We start from the raw sequence: 18,957 nt of genomic DNA, 5'->3' as shown, positions 1-18,957 counted from the left end.
GGAACTAGCAAAGATTTCATGACAAAGACACCAAAATCATTGCAACAAAAGCAAAAACTGACAAATGGTATCTAATTAAACTAAAGAGCTTCTGCACAGCAAAAGAAACCATCAATAAACAGATAGCCTACAGAATGGGAGAAAATAATATCCAGCTTCTGTAAGGAATTTAAACAAATTTACAAGAAAATCAAACAACCCCATTAAAAAGTGGGCAAAGGACATGAACAGACACTTCTCAAAAGGAGATATACATGCGGCCAACAAGCATATGAAAAAAAGTTAAATATCAGTGATCATTAGAGAAATGTAAATCAACATCACAATGAGATACCATCTCACACCAGTCAGAATGGCTATTATTAAAAAGTCAAAAAAATAACAGATGCTGGTGAGGTTGCAGAGAAAAGGGAACACTAATACACTGTTGGTGGGAGTGTAAATTAGTTCAACGATTATAGAAAGCAGTGTGGCAATTCCTCAAAGAGCTAGAAACAGAAATACCATTCAACTGAGCAATCCCATTACCGAGTAAATACACAAAAGAATGTAAATGGTTCTATCATGAAGACACATACACACATATGTTTATTGCAGCACTATTCCCAATAACAGACATGGAATCAACGTAAATGCCCAATCACTATAGACTGGGTAAAGAAAATGTGGTACATATATGCCATGAAATACTACACAGCCAAAAAAAGAATGATATCATGTCCTTTGAAGCAACATAGATGGAGCTGGAGGCCTTTATTTTAAACTAATGCAGGAACAGAAAACCAAATATCACATGCTCTCACTTATAAGCGGGAGCCAAATGATGAGAGCATGTGAACACAAAGAGGGGAACAACAGACATTGGGGCCCACTTGAGGGTAGAGGGTGGGAGGAGGGAGAGGGTCAGAAAAAATAACTATTTGGTGCTAGGCTTAGTACCTGGGTGATGAAATAATCTGTACAACAAACCCCTATAACACAATTTTACCTATATAACAAACCTGCACATGTACCCAAGAACCTAAAATAAAAGTTTTTTAAAAAGTAAATAAATAAAAACAATATTAACTTTTTCAATCCAAAAATAGAAAAAAATTCATAATTTCCTTACACTCATCTTTTCCTATATGAACAATCAAGAATAAATCAATGGAATGCATTCAATGCTTTTATGACCTTATCCACAAATGTGGAAGCTGATGACTGGCATGTTTTTGTCAACTAAATGCTTTGACTTTGCGTAAGAATGATCTATAGGACATGGAACTATCGTGTATGAGAATAAAAAGAAGTGTAATTCTCAGAATATGTCTATGTGATGTCCCAATTAGTGGCAGAAATATTTAAAAAGTCAGAAAAAATATATACTGGGCTTGAGGCAATGAACAACACAGACACAATCCCTGGTCCCAGGGAGCTTAAGTATATTTTGACTAAGACAGCAAATAAATTAAGATTATTTTAAATGCTGATAAATACTACAGAGAGTGACTATAGTATTTAGTCTCTGGTTTGGGGTGAAAGTTACTTTAGATTGGGAATACCTCTTGAAGGAGCAGATGTTTCAGCAGTCTTGAGTAAAACGTGAGTCTACTCATGTTAATATTTGAGCACTCCAAGCAGAAGGAACAACTAATGCAAAGACCGTGAGGTGAGAATAAACTTACTGGAGCACCATAAGTAAGGCAGAAAGTGATAGAAGAGTCTGGCAGGAACCAGATCTATATAAAGAATTTGGATTTTCTTTTAGGTTATTTATTCTTAAATATTCCTTGATTTATTATTGTAAGTTTATCAATTGCCACTAATTGCTTTGGGCACAAAAGGCAGCTTTGTATAATGGAAAGTATTAGCATCAAAATAAAATCTTGGCCTCTAAAGGCAGAATCTTGAAGGAGCTGAGCCAGACCAGATGTTTCAAAAGTTAGTGTATTTGGGAATCACCTGGATAATTTGATAAAATGAGAATTCCTGGATCCCACCCTTGGATATTGGTATTTATTTGTTCTGATGTAGGGGCATGTCTGAAGAGTACCCCAGGTGTTTCTAATATGGATATTCCTTGGGCCACATATTGAGAAACAAATCAAGTCCACTTATACGGACTACATAATTTAACAATGGTATGTTATTTCTAGCTCTGACATCCTAGGATCATGTAAGGGCTCTTATTTAATGGTATTTGGTGATCCTGGGCAACAAAGTATTCTTGTGGACACATGAAATCCTCCTCTCCACTGACTTTTATTTTCACTTCACCTCAGCTATCCGCAAAAATGGCCATAGTTTTGACTCTGTTATCGCTAAGAAAACTACATTACCTCTGAAATTTTAAATTCAAACATTATTTTTTCAGACTTCAACTATTTTCCCTTGAGCTCTTTGACCCACACATTTTATTGTTTTCCTTGGGCTCTCTAGATCTTAATGTCTATATTAGCTATCTTTGGATGCACAACACTTTACCCCAAATTTAGCAATATAAAAAACAAGCATGTATTGTCTCACAGTTTCTGTGGGTCAAGAGTTCTGAAGTGGTTTAGCTGGATGATTCTACTCATCTCTCATGAGGTTGTACTCAAGATATCAGCCAGAGCTGCAGTTATCAGAAGGCTTGATTGGGGTTTAAGGATCCACTTCCAAAATGGCTCATTTGCTTTGGTGGTTGTTGATAGGAGCCTTCAGATATGCCATGTGAATCACTCCATAAGGTTGACTGAGTGTCCTCATAGAGCTCATAGAGTTAGTAGGCTCTAGCTTTAAATGGAGGAATACCAAAGACTTTAAATACATATTTTAAAGCCACCATCACATCAGCTTTTTCACTATCTGTTAGTCCCTTCTGGCCTCATTTTATTTTCTAACCAGCCTAGACCTTGTGGTACATCTCTTCAACCACTTTTTTGCCAATAAACTCATCTACCCAGTCTCACTGGAAAAGTTTCATTTTACTCTTCGAAAAAACCCCTACATTCAGGATAAATATACCTAACCTTAGGCAGCTAATTCTCCTCTTCCCTGTCGTGGCTATGTTATTTTATTATTTTTTATTTGTATAAATTTAGGGGTACAAGTGCATTTTTTATACATGGATATATTGTGTAGTGGTGAAGTCTGAGCTTTTGGTATAACTATCACCCAAATAGTATACATTGTATCCATTAAGCATTTTCTCATCCCTCACACCCCTCCCACCTCCCACACCTCTGAGTCTCCAATGTTTATTATTCCACACTCTATGTCCATGTATAAACATTATTTAGCTCCTATTTATAAGTGAGATCATGTGATATTTGACTTTCTAAGTTATTTCATTTAAGATAATGGCCTCCAGTTCCATCCATGTTACTGCAAAAGATATGATTTTGTTCTTTTTTATGGATGATTAATATCATTAGTATCTGCCCACCTCAGCTTCCCAAACTGCTGGGATTATAAGCATGAGCCACTGCACTTGGCCTCAATTTTTTTTATCTTTTGAAATAAAAAACTTTTTGTTTAATAGATTCTTTGTATTTTTTTATAAACAGCCTTTTATTTTATTTTATTTTTTATTTTTATTTTGTATTATACTTTAAGTTCTGGAGTACATGTGCAGAACGTACAGGTTTGTTACATAGGTATACATGTGCCATGGTGGTTTGCTGCACCCATCAACCTATCATCAACATTAGGTATTTCTCCTAATGCTATCCCTCCCCTAGTCCCCCAGCCCCTGACAGGCCCCTGTGTGTGATGTTCCCCTCCCTGTATCCATGTGTTCTCATTGTTCAACTCCCACTTATGAGTGAGAACCTGCAGAGTTTGGTTTTCCGTTCTTGTGTTAGTTTGCTGAGAATGATGATTTCCCGCTTCATCCATGTCCCTGCAAAGGACATGAACTCATCCTTTTTTATGGCTGCATAGTATTCCATGGTGTATATGTGCCACATTTTCTTAATCCAGTCTATCATAGATGGGCACTTGGGTTGGTTCCAAGTCTTTGCTATTGTGAACAGTGCCACAGTAAACATACGTGTGCATGAGTCTTTATAGTAGAATGATTTGTAATCCATTGGGTATATACCCAGAAATGGGATTGCTGGATCAAATGGTATTTCTAGTTCCAGATCCTTGAGGAATCACCACACTGTCTTCCACAATGGTTGAACTAATTTACACTCCCACCAACATTGTAAAAGCATTCCTATTTTTTCACATCCTCTCCAGCATCTGTTGTTTCCTGACTTTTTAATGATTGCCATTCTAACTGGTGTGAGGTGGTATCACATTGTGGTTTTGATTTGCATTTCTGTAATGACCAGTGATGATGAGCATTTTTTCATGTGTTTGTTGGCTGCATAAATGTCTTCTTTTCATAGGTGTCTGTTCATATCTTTTGCCCACTTTTTGATGGGGTTGTTTGTTTTTTTTCTTGTAAATTTGTTTAAGTTATTTGTAGATCCTGTATATTAGCCCTTTGTCAGATGGATAGATTGCAAAATTTTTCCAATTTTGTTTACCTTTTGAAATAATCAACTTTTTGTTTAATTGATTCTTTGTATTTTTTTGACCTCAATTTCATTTAGGTCTTCTGAGATCTTTGTTATTTCTTTTCTTTTGCTAGCTTTATGTTTGGTTCTTACTTTTCTAGTTCCTTGAGGTGTGACATTAGGTTGTTAATTTGTGTTCTGAGTTTTTTGATGTAGGCATTTAGCACGACAAACTTTCCTCTTAGCAGTGTTTTTATTGTATCCTAGGGGTTTTAGTGTGTTGTGTCTCCATTTTCATTTGTTTCCAAAATGTTTAAAGTTTTTATCTTAATTTCATCATTGATCCAAATATTATTCAGTAATGTGTTGTTTAATTTCTATGTATTTTTTCAAGAGTTCCTCTTGGAATTGATTTGTAGTTTTATTCTACTTTTGTCCAAGAAGATACTTGATATGATTTCAATTTTTAAAAATGTATTCAGACTTCTTTTGTGGCCTAATACATGGTTTGTCTTGGAGCACAGTCTATGTGCTGATGATAATAATGTATATTCTGTTGTTGTTGGTTAGAAGGTTTTATAAATATCTATTAGATCAATTTGGTCTAAAGTCCAATTTAAGTAGTGTTTTCTTGTCTTGATAATCTGTATAGTGCTGTCAGTGGAGTGTTCAATTCCCCCATTATTCTTATATTGCTTTCCGTCTTTTTGGTAGGTCTAGTAACATTTGTGTTATGAATCTGGCTGCTCCAGGATTGGGTGCAGATAGATGCAGGATTTTTATATCTTCTTATTAGTTGAATCCATTTATCATTATATAATCACTTTTCTTTGACATTTTTTTTACTGTTGATTTAAATTCTATTTTATCTTAGATAAGTATAGCTACTCTTGTTTGTGTGTATGTGTTTTGTTTTTCTTTGGAGAAGAAGTCTCACTCTGTCACCCAGGCTGGAGTGCAGTGGCACAATCTTGGCTCACCTCAACTTTCACCTCCCAGGTTCAAGTAATTCTCCTGCCTCAGCCTCCCAAGTAGCTGGGATTACAGGCACGTGCCACCATGCCTGGATAATTTTTTTTTTTTTTTTGTATTTTTAGTAGAGACAGGGTTTCACCACGTTGGCCAGGCTGGGCTCAAACTCCTGACCTTAAGTGATCCACCTGCCTCATCCTCCCAAAGTGCTGGAATTACAGGCATGAGCCACCACACCTGGACTCCTGTTTGCTTTATGGTTTCTGTTTCCATGGAATATCATTTTTCCACCCTTTTACCTTCAGTCTATGTGTCTTTAAAAGTGAGTTTCTTGTAAGTAGCATATAGTTAATCTGTGTTTTTTATCCATTCTGCAAATCTGTATCATTTGAATGGACCATTTAATCCATTTCTCTTAAAAGTTAATATTGATATGTGAGGTTTTGTTCCTGTCATAATATTGTTATCTAGTTGCTTTGTAGATTCTTTGTTTCTTTTTTTCTCTGTCTTTTTGTGATTTGGTGGAGTTCTGTCATGCTGCCATTTTATTTCTTTCTCATTCTTATTTCTGTGATTGTTTTATAAAATCTGTGAGTTTTATACGTTCATGGGATTTTAGGATAGTGAGTATCGATCTTTTGTTTCCATGTTTAGAACTCCTTTGCCTATTTTTGTTAGGACCAGTCTAAAGGTGTCAAATTCTGTCAGTGTTTGCTTGACTGAGAAAGACTTTATTTTTCCTTAATTTATGAAGCTCAGGTTTGTCAAAGATCAGATAGTTGTAGACATGTGGCATTATTTCTGAGGGCTCTGTTCTGTTCCATTGATCTATATCTCTGTTTTGGTACCAGTACCATGCTGTTTTGGTTACTGTAGGCTTGTAGTATAGTTTGAAGTCAGGTAGTGTGATGCCTCCAGCTTTGTTCTTTTGGCTTAGGATTGACTTGGCAATGCCGGCTCTTTTTTCGTTCCATATGAACTTTAGTTTTTTCCAATTCTGTGAAGAAAGTCATTGGTAGCTTGATGGGGATGGCATTGAATCTATAAATTACCTTGGGCAGTATGGCCATTTTCACGATATTGATTCTTCCTACCCATGAGCATGGAAAGTTCTTCCATTTGTTTGTATCCTCTTTTATTTCCTTGAGCAGTGGTTTGTAGTTCTCCTTGAAGAGGTCCTTCACATCCCTTGTAAGTTGGATTCCTAGGTATTTTATTCTCTTTGAAGCAATTGTGAATGGGAGTTCACTCATGATTTGGCTCTCTGTTTGTCTGTTGTTGGTGTATAAGAATGCTTGTGATTTTTATACATTGATTTTGTATCCTGAGACTTTGCTGAAGTTGCTTATCAGCTTAAGGAGATTTTGGGCTGAGACAATGGGGTTTTCTAGATATACAATCATGTGGTCTGCAAGCAGGGACAATTTGACTTCCTCTTTTCCTAATCGAATACCCTTTATTTCCTTCTCCTGCCTAATTGCCCTGGCCAGAACTTCCAACACTATGTTGAATAGGAGTGGTGAGAGAGGGCATCCCTGTCTTGTGCCAGTTTTCAAAGGGAATGCTTCCAGTTTTTGTCCATTCAGTATGATATTGGGTGTGGGTTTGTCATAGATAGCTCTTATTATTTTGAGATACGTCCCATCGATACCTAATTTATTGAGAGTTTTTAGCATGAAGGGTTGTTGAATTTTGTCAAAGGCCTTTTCTGCATCTATTGAGATAATCATGTGGTTTTGGTCTTTGGTTCTGTTTATATGCTGGATTACATTTATTGATTTGCGTATATTGAGCCAGCCTTGCATCCCAGGGATGAAGCCCACTTGGTCATGGTGGATAGCTTTTTGATGTGCTGCTGGATTCGGTTTGCCAGTATTTTATTGAGGATTTTTGCATCAATGTTCATCAAGGATATTGGTCTAAAATTCTCTTTTTTGGTTGTGTCTCTGCCCAGCTTTGATATCAGGATGATGCTGGCCTCATAAAATGAGTTAGGGAGGATTCCCCCTTTTTCTATTGATTGGAATAGTTTCAGAAGGAATGGTACCACTTCCTCCTTGTACCTCTGGTAGAATTCGGCTGTGAATCCATCTGGTCCTGGACTCTTTTTGGTTGGTAAGCTATTGATTATTGCCACAATTTCAGCTCCTGTTATTGGTCTATTCAGAGATTCAACTTCTTCCTGGTTTAGTCTTGGGAGAGTGTATGTGTCGAGGAATTTATCCATCTTCTCAAAGAATACAAAATTTGAGTTTGGCATTTTTTTTTTAATTTAACCACTTTTGATAAAAGAATCCCACTCCATTCTGGCTCATAGAGTTTCTGCTAAGAAGTCTGCTATTAGTCTAGTGGGGTATCATTTATAGATGACTAGACACTTTTGCTGATTTTAGGTTTTTTCCTTGATGATCTTAGTCTGATGCCTCTATGTCATGGTGAGTTCCTTCTTGCAGTGTATTTACTGAGCTTCTTGTATCAGGGTATCTATATCTTTTGCTAGACTAGGAAGCTTTCCTCAGTTATTTCCTGAAATTAATTTTCCAGACTTTTTGCTCTTGCTCTTTCTTCTTCTGTGTGAATATCTTTAATTCATAGGTTCAGTCATTTTGCACAATTCTATACTTCTCAAAGGCTTTGTTCATTTTTTTAAATTCTTTTTTCTTTTTGTCTGACCAGATTAATTTGAAAGACCTGTTTTCAAGTTCCAAGAGGATTTCTTCTGCTTTGTCAAGTGTGTTGTTGAAACTTTCAACTATATGTTTAATTATTTCAATGAATTTTTCATTTCTAGAAGTTCTGTTGGCTTTAAAAAAAATCTATCTCTTTGATATATTTCTCATTCATATCCTGAGTTGATTTTCTGATTTTTTTTGTATTGGTTTTCAGATTTCTCTTGTATCTCATTGACCTTTACAATCTGTATTTTTAATTCGTTATCTGCTATTTTGAAGATTTCTCTTTGTTTAGGATCCATTGCTAGAGAATTACTGTGTTCCTTCAAGGGTGTCATTGCGTCTTGGCTCTTTTTTAAACTTCTAGTATTATTGCACTGATTCCTTTGCATCTGAAGTAACAATCATTTCTCATTTTTGAGTTTACTTTTATTAGGGCAGGACTTTTTTTCTTCAGGATGTGTTTATGATGTATAGTTTGTAGGGTCATTTGGCTTTGATTATGGGTGCATTCAGTGGCATAGTCTCTGTATGATTTCCTGGGTCATAAATAGCCTAAATGCGGTGGCTTTCTCAAATGCCAGCTGTAGTAGTAATGTATTGGGCAAGTGAATGGACTCAGGGCCTTCTGAGTAGCCAGGGTGGTGTGCACAATGGTGGTAGCAGCAGTTACACAGATTTGTCTCCTTCCTAAGCACTGTGCAATTGTATCAGCAGATGCTGTAATGGTCTGTGCAGGTTGACCTCCCAGCCAGTAGGTGGTACTTTCATGTGAGTGCCAGCCACAGTGGTGACAGTAGAGTTTATGCTTCAACTTTTTTTTTTATTATACTTAAAGTTCTATGGTACACGTGCACAATGTGCAGGTTTGTTACATATGTATACATGTGCCATGGTGGTGTGCTACACCCGTTAACTCGTCATTTACATTAGGCGTATCTCCTAATGCTATCCCTCCCCGCACCCCATGACAAGCCCTGGTGTGTGATGTTTCCCACCCTGTGTCCATGTGTTCTCATTGTTCAATTCCCACCTATGAGTGAGAACATGCGGTGTTTGGTTTTCTGTCCTTCCAATAGTTTGCTCAGAATAATGGATTCCAGCTTCATCCATGTCCCTACAAAGGACGTGAACTCATCCTTTTTTATGGCTGCATAGTATTCCATGTATGCTTCAACTTTTTTAACCAGGAGACGTCAGATGTCTTAGGCAATGAATTTGACTGTGGAACTCCCAGAGGTCCTTCTCCCATGCTCTGCTTCTGAGACAGGTGTAGGGGGCAAGCCAAGCAGGGCTGAGCCAGGAAAGCCCATGCTTGGGATCCCTAAGAGCTAACACAAGGGCTTACCCTGATGGGAGTCAGAAGACAGTTCTCAGGTCACTGGGCCAATTCTCCAGGGAGGAGTGGAGCAACCACTGCCACACCAAAGAGCCAGCATGAAGAAAGAGGGGTGGCTAAGGCTCCACAGACTAGCAGGCTGCAGTGGTACCCACCTCACTCCTGTGATCTTGGCCCACTGGGACTCCCTCCTGTGGCCCACAGCTGGCCACAGCAAGCGAGAACAGCCAGCCACATTACAAGCAGTCTGTCCTCAGACTGCAAACCTATCCTAGGTTAAGGAACTCTGCCTAGGTGAAAAACCATGGCTCCCAGGCCATACCTTTTCCAGTCTGGTCTTGCAAAGTGAGGGGGTGCCCAACTCCCAGGCCAGTGGCTGGAACACATGCCACACTCACCACTCCACTTGAGAATAGATCGCCATCCACAGTCAGGAAACTGTGTCTCTGGCCACTCTGGTGACATCATGGACAGCAATCACTCTTTAAAACAGTGACTGCTGCTCCCTCTATTGTTGCCAGGGACTGGGAGCATGCATGGGGCAATTTCTGCTGACACTTCTTCCCAGGGTCTCCCCACTGCTCCCCACATCAGATCCGGTGTTTGGTGGGCTCAAGGAGCCCCCAGGTAGCCTTGATTGCTTGACTCCCCAGTGGGAATGTATATCATAGAAACCTTCTCTACCTCTCTCATGAACTGAGGCTTTACTCACAGTCTTCTGCTGCACCCACCATGCAGTCTGCCATCTATCATATTTTTCAAAGGATCCAAAGTTTCTTTTGCTTTAATCCTGAGCTCCTATGTTCCTTCTTAGATAGAAGTTCACAATGTAAATCTCTACATACTCTTTTCATATTTCCAAGGGCATGATTTTTCTATCTCTTCAGTGCCTCTTTCAATGATACAGAGTTAAAACCAGGTACTACAAAGGCTCACCTGATTTTCAGTTCTTATGAAGGTGTTTTTTTTTTATTTTTTCATGTAGACAGTTGTTAAATTGGTGTCCTTTATGATCGGTTAAGCCTTCTATTCTGCCATCTTGCTCCACCTCCAGGAAGTCCTTTTCCTCCCATAAATACTTTTTTTATAATATTCAACAAACAGCACAATGACTTCCAGATGCTCTGTTGGGTACACTTCTCTACTTTTTTAATCCCTTCCTTTCTCAGGTGGATGCGTTGAGAAAGTTCCTTATAGGCTTCCAACTACAGTAAGTGTAATTCACCAAGGGCCTCAGGTGCAGTACTCCAAAATTCACTGTTGTATTTGGACTAAAATCATGCCTCCCATGGACTGTTCCTGCCATATGATTGAGCATGGCAGGCAAATTAAGGCAGGCAAATTCCTAAGACATGGAACTCCTCTGGACAAATATCATGGGTTTGAGCACTCCACCACAGTCTTGACAAACCTTCCTGAAATCACAAGGTAGTCTAGAACACTTCTACCAAACTTTCCTTCCCTCACTCCTTCATTTTAGGTCTGATGACTTTTGCAGTCTTTCCCAGCTCCCTTCCCATTTTCTGTCACTGGTGTCTCCCCTAATAAAAATCTTGTACATTTAACTGCATCTTAGGGTTTACTCCTCAGAGGTCCCAGACTGGCACCCTTTCCCCTTCCCCTTCCCCTTCCCTTCCCTTCTTTTCCTCTCTCTTCTCTTTTATTCTATTCCTGAACAATTCAGTTCTAAAGATATTGAGTCCAAGCCTTAGCAAGGTAAGGATGGCATATCTACAGAGGGGTGGCCTGGCTCAAGAAGTCATATCTTAAGTAGCATGAGGAGGGCATTCATGTAGGCTGGGGGATATGTTTGGCTCAGAATGGGGACTCAGAGTGAGAACAGAGATAACACAGTATATGCAAGGGGGAGGGTTGTGGATGCATAAATGGGATATTGGTTTCTTAATCAAAGAAGTAAGTATATTAAGTATAATTAAAGCCAGGTTTCTCACTGCCAGAGAAGGACATTACAAATTTGGAAAAGGAGAAAATGAGAATACACATTGTGGTTTTCGTTTAACCATGAACCCTAAAAGCCACCACACCCCTATAGTATTGAACACTTAATACCTAGATTTAGGCCTCTAAGTACCAATCTCCACTAAAAGGAATGATGGTTCTTTGGAGAAATGGTGATTCCTGGGCTGGTACAGGAAAAATACTAGATGAACCTGGGACATCTTGTGCCATAGAGCCAGGAAGTACAAAAGAACAATGGTGACATGTTGAAAGGATAAGAAGTCAGGTCTTAAGGAAATCCTACTGACTAAATGGAGGATATTTGGGGCATAAAAATAATATTAATAGTAGATTATAAATCATTGAATAAATCAGAAACTAGTGTGTCCTTGCAGATATAAATAAATGAATGACAAAAGTTTGATGGAGAACAGAATAGCTAAATAAGACAAATTGAAATTGTGTGCTATCCAATAGGACACAATAAGATCACAACATACTGTGATATTCCTGCTGAAGATACATAACCTGAATCTAGTGATGACGAAGCATGAGACAAACCCAATTCATAAACATTCTAAACAAACAAACAAATAAACGCACAAAAACTTACTAGCTTGTAATCCTCAAAAAAAGTCAAGGTCATGAAACTCTAGGAGAGACTGAGGGACTGCTCCAGGTTGAAGGAGACTAAAGAATTGTGGCATCTAAATACAACATGTGATACTGAACTGGATTCTTTTGTCATAATGTACATTATTGAGACTCTTGGTAAAATTCCAGTAGGGTCTGTTAATTGTCTTGTTTTGATGATTATATTGTGGTTACATAGATGGTGTCCTTACTTGTAGAAATACACGCTAAATTATTTGAGGGTGGAGGTGCATCAGGTAAGCAACTTAGTCTGAAACAGTCCCGAAATAAAAATGTTTTCTACTGCACTTATACTTTTATTCTAAGTATGCAATTGTTTCAAAATAAAAATAAAAATATAGGTTCCTATGTCCTATCTTCAAAGATTCTTATTTAGTATTAAGGTCTGGCTTCAAAATTGGTCTTTGTAACTACGTCTCCAAGACATTTCAATGCACATCAAATCTGAGTCATTGCATTGGAGAAAACTTATCAACAAGATAAACAGGAGTAACAATTGTGAGTTGATTTCTTTGCTGTGGTTGTGTTGACTTATTATAGGATTTCATGCCCAAGACTTTGCTGACTTTTAGAGAGAGAATACTTTTCTGGAATTCTTATAGGATACCACTCAATATTTGTCCAAGGCTACTTTATGTTATAAAAACGCGGTAAGGACTGAAGCAGACCTTTTTGTCTGTATGAATACTTTATTTGTAGCTGGTTTTAAGAGTTATTTCCTATAAAAATGAAGTGAAAGTAATTACCAGTTGTTGCCAAAGTGGCCTTTTATGACCACCTTAATTATTTACTCTGTATCCCCAATGAGCTTGTATGTTTCCAGAGTGTATGTATGAATGAGGTTGTTTTTTCCATCATTATATTCCCTAGTGCCTAGCTCAGTACACGTTATAGGGTTGGTGCTCAACTGTATGTTGAATAAAAGTAATGGATGCCATGGCTCTCTCTTCTCAAGTTTTCTGCAGTAATTCTCTTCTCAATGAAATACTGTTATTAGCATACTGATGTTCATTCATTCATTGGTTAGAATATTTTATCCCACATAAAATGTTCATTTTTTTTTTTTTCGAGACAGAGTCCCACTCTGTCACCCAGACTGGAGTGCAGTGGCATGATCTCGGCTCACTGCAACCTCCGCCTCCCAGGTTCAAGCGATTCTCCTGCCTTAGCCTCCTGAGTAGCTGGGATTACAGGCACCCTCCACAACGCCCAGCTGATTTTTGTATTTTTAGCAGAGACAGGGTTTTGCCATGTTGGCCAGGCTGGTCTCAAACTCCTGGCCTCAGGTGATCTACTCGCCTTGGCCTCCCAAAGTGCTGGGATTACAGGCGTGAGCCACCGTGCCCGGCCCCAGCTTTTTAAGTTATAAAAATAGCCAGAAATTAAAATTGGGACTAGGTAATAAAGAACGATAGCTGATTTGGTTTGGCCTTATTCATTATCTTTGTCTCATCAATGTAATGTAGTTAGAATAAACTCTAATGTGTGCAATACATATTAGCATATACATATATATTAATGAATATATGTACTCATTAAACATATCAATATTTTCTCAACATCTATATAGTGGAAAGGAGTAAATAGTGCTCTTCTGAAGTTATGTTCAGCATATTCAGACCTCTGAAATGCTTGAAGTTCCCCAAAGTGAAAAGTCACCCCATCTACACCTGGGGCACATCAGTAACATTATTGAGAGATTGGTGAACTGAGAAGAGAAGCCTTTAGCAAAGTTCTAGGTGGAGACCCATGTGTGTCAGAATCCTGGGATGTGATGGAAGCTTGTGTTTCTCACAAATTCTAACATTGCTTAATAGGTTTTGTTTACACACAACTGGGTTCAACCATAAGTCACTCAAGATTTAAAGTAGCACCATCAAATGCTTTTTAAATTACTGGACTGTTTTATGGGGTATGGCTTGAGGTTTCAAGCATTCAAATAATTAGCTCTATTATTATTTGATTGAGATTCAACATAGCTGAATTAGGGATATTTGTACAGTTGGCCCTCCATATCCACAGATTCCACATCCGTGGATTCAATTATCTGTGGATCAAAAATATTTGGGGAAAAAAATGGGTGATTGTGTCTGTACTAAACATGCACAGATTTTTTTGTCACTATTCCCTAAACAATACAGTATAACAACTGTCTACATAGCATTTACATTGTATTAGGTATTATAAGTGATCTAGAGATGATTTAAAGTATATGAGAGGATGTGTGTAGGTTATATACAAATACTACGCCATTTTATATAGAAATCTTAAGTATCTGTGGATTTTGTTATCTGAAGGGGTCCTGGAACCAATCCCACACAAATACCAAGGGATGACTGTAACACTAAGCAAACTGTATCTGAAAGAATAAAAAGAAAAAATATAATACTTGAGAGCAGGTGACACCATTTATTGAAATCTAAATTTGTAAATGATGTTTTTAAGCGAAAGATAAATTTGAATTTAGGGCACATAAATGTCTTCTTTTGAGAAGTGTCTGTTCATATCCTTCACCCACTTTTCGATGGGATTTTTTTTTTCTTGAAAAAGCTCATCATCACAGGTCATTAGAGAAATGCAAATCAAAACCACAATGAGATACCATCTCACATCAGTTAGAATGGCATTCATTAAAAAGTCTGGAAACAACAGATGCTGGCAAGGCTGTGGAGAAATAGAAACATTTTTACACTGTTGGTGGGAGTGTAAATTAGTTCAACCATTGTGGAGTGGCAATTCCTCAAGGATCTAGAACCAGAAATACCATTTGACCCAGCAATCCCATTACTGGGTATATACCCAAAGGATTATAAATCATTCTCCTATAAAGACACATGCACATATATGTTTTTTGCAGCACTCTTTACAAAAGCAAAGACTTGGAACCAACCCAAATGCCCATCAATGATAGACTGGATAAAGAAAATGTGGTACATATACACCATGGAATACTATTCAGAGATAAAAGGGAATGAGATCATGTCCTTCGCAGGGACATAGATGAAACTGGAAGCCATCATCCTCAGCAAACTAACACAGGAACAGAAAACCAAACACTGCATGTTCTCACTCATAAGTTGGAGTTGAACAATGAGAACACATGGATACAGGGAGGGGAACATCACACACCAGGGACTGTCGGGGGGTCGGGGGCAAAGGAGAGGGAGAGCATTAGGACAAATACCTAATGTATGCGGGGCTTAGAACCTAAATGACAGGTTGATAGGTGTAGCAAACCACCATGGCACATGTATACCTATGTAACAAACCTGCACGTTCAGCACATATATCCCAGAACTTAAAGTAAATAAAAAATAAAAAAATTTAAAAAGGGGGAAAAAATTGAATTTAGGAAGAAATATGTTCCTTTCACTATTGTGCCAAATATATATTATTTGCAGCAGATCAATATGTTAGAAAAAAGACCATTTTAAAACATGTTTGCAGTGGACCTTGCATATCATTGTAATGTATTGGAAAATATATGCCTAATAAGGACTGCACAGTGACACTCACCATCAATAAATTTTACCAGACACTAAATATTAACAAGGTATCTGGCAGAAATCTGATAGCAAAATGGCATCAATTACAATAAGTTTCATAATTTACTTGATGAGAAGAAGGAAAAGAAACAACTAACACTTATAGGTTACATAACTTACAGTACAAGTCTCAGCATGTTACAAATACAAAATTTAAAATATTTAGGAGAAACAACATTATCCACGAGTTGAAATTTAGTTTTAAGATATAAGACAGAAGTGAGTTAATTTTAATTCCTGTAGCATCAAACATTTCTAGTGTTTTAGTTCATGTTTCTTAATCTTTTGCATTTCACAAAATAGTTCACTTTCTGAATAAAGGAAAACTGAATTTTTAATGAGATTTTGTATATAAACGAAACATGTGAAACATAGAACCAACCAAGATTTTCAGTGTGTAAGTCAGTAGGTTAGCTCTTCTTTTTATTACATAGAATTAATCATAACATTTTTTCTACTTTTTTATGATATTTAATTACTAATTTCGGACACAAAAGGTAACATTTGAAATATCTATTTCTCTACTTGCCAGCTTAGCAAGGCAAAGTATAAGAACCACGGGTGTATGTTACCAGTACAAATGAAGTGATATTGGAATCTTTCTACAGTAAAATATAAAATAATCTTAAGGTGCTTAAGAAAGTAACTGTGTTAAAACTATCAATGATTAAACATAAGTGCAAATGATGGTGTATATATTTATTTCCAAGTCTCCTTTCTCTGTGTTTCACATATATGTGCATTCATGCACACACACACTCACAGAGAAAGATAAAAAAAGATAGTGCCTACATCATACCACGACACTTGGACAAAAGACCATGTTAGCAGCTGCATCAGTAGGTGTAGAAGTGATTTCGATTTTATTATTATTTTTTGAGACAGGGTCTCACTCTGTCATCCTGGCTGGAGTGCAGTGGCATGATCATGGCTTACTGTAACCTCGAACTCCTGGACTCAAGTGATCCTCCTGTCTCAGCTTCCCTAGTAGCAGGGACTGCAAGCATGCCTGGCTAGTTTTTTTATTTTTTGTAGAGATGGCGGGGGGTGGGGTGGTCTCACTTTGCTGCCTAGGCTGGTCTTGAACTCCTGGGCTTCAAGCAATCCTCACACCTCGGCCTCCCAAAGTGCTGGGAGTACAGATGTGAGCCACTGCACCCAGCCTAATTTTGTATATTTTTGCAAAGAATCCTAATAAATGATTGGTACATTTTGCTGCAGAAATAAGATTAATCTAGTAAAAATTTTGCATTTAAATTGTTATAACCCCTCTGCAATATTCTTTATTAGAATTTTAACTTAGTAAGATATTAAAATACCTGTTGTAAGCTTTGCAAGATTAGGATAATTGTACAGATTGAGCACCAACAGTTTAATATCCCAGTGTTGTGATAATTCAACCCCAGAATTAAAAAAAAAAAACCTATCACATCAATCTATACCACATTTTATTTAAAGATACAATAGAGGCCAAGGTATACATGCCACATATATATTAAAATATCACCTTGAATGCTACACTGTTTAAACCTATGCAAGTAGACACGTCATACATAAGACAGAAGTCAACAATGGCCAGCAATTAATGGCAATACACATTTTAAAAAATTGAATACAGTATCAGTGTAAAAATGGAAGGTGTTTCATAATACCAGTGTACTTTACTCATTGTCCTTTTCTTTGAAAATAAATTCAAGTTGTATCTTTCATTTCCGAAAGGTAGAAAGTTTAAATTCATAATGAATAGTAAAATTTTAAGCACTGCATCAGCTCTTGCTCATTTTCTTGAATCAGGAAAGGGTTTTGTTTGTTTGTTTGTTTTTTAAGTTAAAACAGATTTGTTCTCTAGTCACTGGTGATAAATGTAGAAAAAGAGAAATATAAAGTCACTTACTTGAAACATACTGCACACAGATACAACAAACAAACACTTGGTTTGAGAATTTGACAGGCTTAAAGGTTTGAGAAGGTGTAATGTGTAAAGGTGTTATTACTGAATTTTGACAATAATGGATATTTCCAAGTCAATACGACATCTTTGTGATCTTTTCTTCTTCACAGATTTTTTAATCCGTCTGAGTACTGCACATGTGTTGCCATTAGCACTTATTACATAGTATTGAAATGTTAAGTTTCAGGAATGAACTTTGTCCATTATTATTCTGCAGCTTTAAAATTCTGAAATGTATGTGTATTTATTTTTGAATGACTAGATACACTTATGGAAGAATTATGAAAATTAGTATTTTCATGATGATCTTCAGTATTGTTGGGCTTTGGGGAAAATCAGCAATATTAACTGTTAATAATTCTAACACAATTTAATATTATATTAGCTATAATTTTGAATGTCACTGCATTTCTAAAGTTTTATTTTGAAGATGATCTCTTATTTTACTCTAGTATATGTATAAGAATAGAAAACATAGTTTGTAGGTAAATACTAGTCGCATAAGATAATCAAATCTACTGGAGGTAAGTCAGCTTTAAAAATAAACTCTTAAATATTACTTTTTAATAGCAAAAATATGCTCCAGGCAAATTCATAAATTGATGATGTATATCATATGAATTAGGAAATCGGTGATAGCATAAACTTTTTTTTTTTTTTTGAGATGCAGTCTTGCTCTGTCACCCAGGCTGGAGTACAGTGGCATGATCTCGGCTCACTGCACCTCTGCCTCCCGGGTTCAAGCGATTCTCCTGCCCCAGCCTCCTGAGTAGCTGGGACTACAGGCGCACACCACCACTCCTGGCTAATTTTTGTATTTTTAATAGATACTGAGTTTCAGCATGTTGGCCAGGATGATCTCCATCTCTTGACCTCATGATCCACACATCTCAGCCTCCCAAAGTGCTGGAATTATAGGTGTGAGCCACTGCACCCGGCCAGTGGTAGCATAAACTTTAGGGATGTTAGTGATAAAGTTTAATTATTGTAAGGCTTATTTGTTCATATTAATAAAAAGTAAAATGACAAGTTCAAACGTGCAAAGAAGTTCGTAAAAACCTTCAAAATACATCATTTTATTTTTTTTCTTTTTTTAAAACTAATGTATCAATCTATTTTGCATACCAGCAAAGGATACAAAAAAAAAAAAAGATGCTGCCCACATAAAAAGTGGGAAGACAGTGAGACAAACAATATAATCAAGTCTATTATTATGCAACTAATTCCTTTTCTAATGGCAAATGAGATATCTGTTTCATAATCATTCCATTCACTTGGCAAAAGAATGCTAAAATATGATCTGGGACTGCTCACAATATTTTATCATTAATTTCTAAGTTTCTTTTTTGATTTTCAACTTTTAGGTTCAGGGGTACATATTCAGGACGTGTAG

This window comes from Pan paniscus, chromosome X (assembly GCF_029289425.2).
Source record: "Pan paniscus chromosome X, NHGRI_mPanPan1-v2.0_pri, whole genome shotgun sequence".
Taxonomy (NCBI): domain Eukaryota; kingdom Metazoa; phylum Chordata; class Mammalia; order Primates; family Hominidae; genus Pan; species Pan paniscus.
The sequence above is the reverse complement of the archived record's forward strand: the minus strand, read 5'-3'. Positions refer to the sequence as shown.